A 3,892-nucleotide genomic window follows, 5' to 3' on the forward strand; every position below is an offset into this window, starting at 1 on the left:
TACTTCCGTTGGGCTTGGGGGCAAAACCATTGCATGATCCATGTCGATATCGTTTTCTGAGATCTTTTTAGAAGATATCATGTTGCAGGTTCCTATCGACGCCACTTCCGCCAAGTTGATTGGAGGTGGAAGGGTGAAAGTTCCCATTAGTATAGGATCTTTTAGTAGGCCTACTCCGATATTTTGAAGCGAATGGGGGCTTCCATGGATCATGGGAATGCTTCTTGTAACTTGAGAACCATTGGGGAGGAAGTTTTTTTGATCGATGATCATAATCCCTCCTTGAAAGGGAAATGAAATCTTCTTAAAATAGGTCGACACAACAGCCGCCATAGCATATATCCATGGCCTTCCTAGTAGGATGTTGTAATCAAGATTGCCATCGATTACTTCAACATCTATTTCTACCGTTTTCCCTCCTAGTTCAACTTTCAAGTTACTTAGGATATTGTATGGGGTATATGTCCTTCCGTCGAATGCTTTTAATGTCGTCGAAGATCGCGACAAGGTTGGAGATCCTAAAGTTTTCCAGCAACTCATCGACATAATGCATGTAGATGCCCCCTCATCAATAATTGTTCGATGAACAGTTTTGTTGAGGGATTTCACTTGAACAAGGAAAGCTAGTTGAGCTGGTAATTGAGGATCGTATCCTTTATGATCGAAGGATACAAGGTTGGAATCCTTTGGGTCTATCCCACCAATAGCTGATAATAAAGCCTGCTTTTGGGATGGGCAATTCTGTAGTACTTCAAGAGTCGACATAGCGGATGGTGATTGTGCCAAGTCTTCCACTATGTTATAATGCTATGCTGCTCTAGCGCGGGGATTAAACGTCGACTTGTGTACTACTCCCTTTTGCGGTTTTATTGTCAATTCAGGAATGATGGGTGGCGCAACTTCTGTCGAAGTTGTTGTCAAACTACTAGGTTGATCTGTATCCTTGTTGTTCGACAGCTGTGGATTCCCATAATGTTTGTTCCTTGTCAATATCAAAGCATCATTTTGCTATTTTGAAACCGAGAACATTAGCACTTGAGACGGGGAATCATTTCCGCTTTCAACCAGATTTGTTCCTGGATTTGGAAACGGATCAGTTAACACTGCGGAAGTTTTCGAATTCTTCAAGAATTTCTTAAGCTCAGCTCTGTGTGGACAATTTGCGGTCCAATGATCCTCATCGCATATGAAACATGGATTTTTTGGTTTCCTATCTCCAGGAGGGTTTGAAGAAGATTTTTCAGGTGATGATTCCTCCTGTTTCTTCTTCTTCCCTTTGCCTTTCTTCTTGCTCCCTGGTTGTTTGGTTTCTTTGCCTTTATCCGTCGATACGGCATTTACTTCCGAAGCAAGAAGTTAATCTTTTGCATTTTGACTTGAAATCTTACGGGCCTTTTTGGATGTATCCTTTGTCGATTTCGTGTCTGTTGTGCCAATCACGCCATCGCCGGCATGAGAGTCATTGTTCGATTTAGGAGGAGGAGGAATTGAGAATTCCAGTCTAGGGGCGTCAGGTATTTTATCGTAGAGCGTGCCGGACTGAGTGTAAATCAAGTCCAGATATTGCGCGCGAGCGATAACTTGCTCTTCTGTTATGACCCCCCCCCTTTGCCACATCTTCCGTAATGGAAGGCAGTAATGACTTGATAAACCATTCAGCTAAGAGCTGATCGGGAACGTACGTTTTTACCATTCTACGACGACGTCGCCACTCTTGTATATGATCAGATATGTGAGTGGCCGTTGTCTGTTTGAAATTGGTAAGAAGTTCTGTTCCCGTTTCGTACCTTATTGGTAACTGAAAATGGGTTAAAAAGGTTGTGGCTAGGGTACTGAAGTTGTCGAACGAAGCTCTAGGCAATTCGATGTACCATTTTGACGCTGGACCCGTTAACGTCCTCTGAAAGAGGCGAAGTCTTATCGAATCATCATTTAAGGTGTTTGATGAACACCATAGATGAAAGGTCATCACATGATTTGACGGATCGTCACCCGGATTTCCATTAAATTTAGGAATATCCGATGGAAGTTTATGTGGGATCGCGGGCCACCAAGGGGCGTAAGCAATTGGATCGTTTGTTAACCGATTTAAATCAGGTAACTCTAAAGTTGCCACAAAGGGTAACTGTTGATTCAGGTTAGGTGAAGCATACCCAGGATATGATGGGATTGCCTGAGCAGTTGGTCTTTGCATACCGGCATAATGCATTTGATGCTGGTAACTTTGGTAAGGTTGGTGGGCATGCCCATTGTAAAATGGTTGGTTTTGACCGTTTTGAATATACGGCTGTCCACTATTCGCAAAGATTTGTTGCTCAGAACCTTGGTATACTTGTTGGAATTGCGGTTGTTGGTATTGTACTAGCCATGGTTGTGAAGCCATGTGTTGTTGACCGATACTAACAGTTTGACCAAGATGAGGGGTAATTGTACCCGTCTGAACCTGTGTCATTCCACCAGTCGGTGATTGTGGTTGAGTCGCAGGGTCAAGGGGCTGTTGCATTACAACTTGAGAAACCTGAGGTTGGCATACAACAGGCAGCGCTTGAACTTGCGACACTGTCACAATAGCTGGCGTAGTCGGTATGTTTGACATAGGTAAGCATTGTTGCATCGAGTATACAACTCTTGGTTGTTGAGGTAGTATTGGTACCCAACCGCTTGAGGTAATTCCAGTATAACCTGAATGTTGTTGTGAACTCACGTATGGATATCCTCTCGGAGGGGATAATGAAAGGGTATACTGCCCCCCATACGGTGGTAATCCATAACTCAAGGGAATGGTTTGCCCTTGGTGGCCGGACTGCCCAAATTGACCTCTAAATGGATCAATTTGTTGAGACCCAACATAAGAGTTTCCTGATATTGTTCCGGATGAACAAACAGGAACAGACCATATTGTCGAAATAGCCCCTGAGTGGGCTCCTTCTAGCAGCTGTGAGCTAGTCAGGACAAATGGTATACCGGCGAACATTGTCGGAGTGATAGCAGGTGGTTCTGCCGTCGCTGTGTCAGACGACACAGTCCTAGATGTTGACGATTGTTCAGACATTTGTAGTCTATCCAAAAGATTACCTAGTGATTCTACAGGAGCTTCCGCTGGTGGTAGACTAACTTCTGATGAAGAAGGATATAGAGTGATCCCGACTCCAAATTGCGTTGGAGTACTTGTTGGAGGATCTTCTACAATTTCTTCTACGGCAATCAGACCAGGTGGAAGGGGAAGACCGTCAGGTCCGTAGAATATTTCTGGTGCCGAAGAAGGTATGGAATCGACAGCGACAGATGTTTGAAGAACAAGACTCTCTGAATCGGTTGTAGATGGAACTGGTTCGGTAACACAAGTGTTTACTCTCAGACCAGGATCAGTATCACTGTCCCTCTGTGGCTGTTGAACTTCTTCTGTAGAGGCAGGGATTCCAGAAATGTTTGGAGTAACCGGAGTCTCTGATGTCGTTGGAACACTTGTTCTAACTTTAATAGGAGATTTGGAACCGGTTAAACGAGTTCGCTTTGTCCGTACTGGTTTCGATTCCGGAGACAAAGACGATTGACTCGTAAGCCTCCGCGAACGACGGGGTTTCAATTGACTTTCTTCCACGATTGCAGATTAATCGATCAACTAAAATAAAGGGGAAGTATGTTTCCGAATTAAATGAATTTTAGACGCTTTTGACACAACTTGTTTTTTCAGTTTTTAAGAGTTGAGAAAAAACAAAAGATGACTCTAGTCTCCTTCAATTTTTAATGAGCCTGAAGTGACAAGTGCTCAGATGGACCTTTTCCGTTAAGGAGTCTGAAAAGGAACGAAAGGGACTGCTCTGGAAGTCTAGGTAGAGGGAGTACCAAACCAATCACAAAACTGCAGAATACTTTTTACGGTACGGTAGTC

Source organism: Pinus tabuliformis, chromosome 6 (genome assembly GCF_031772625.1).
Source record: "Pinus tabuliformis cultivar Carrire ecotype Pingquan chromosome 6, CPIR1, whole genome shotgun sequence".
In the NCBI taxonomy this organism is placed as follows: domain Eukaryota; kingdom Viridiplantae; phylum Streptophyta; class Pinopsida; order Pinales; family Pinaceae; genus Pinus; species Pinus tabuliformis.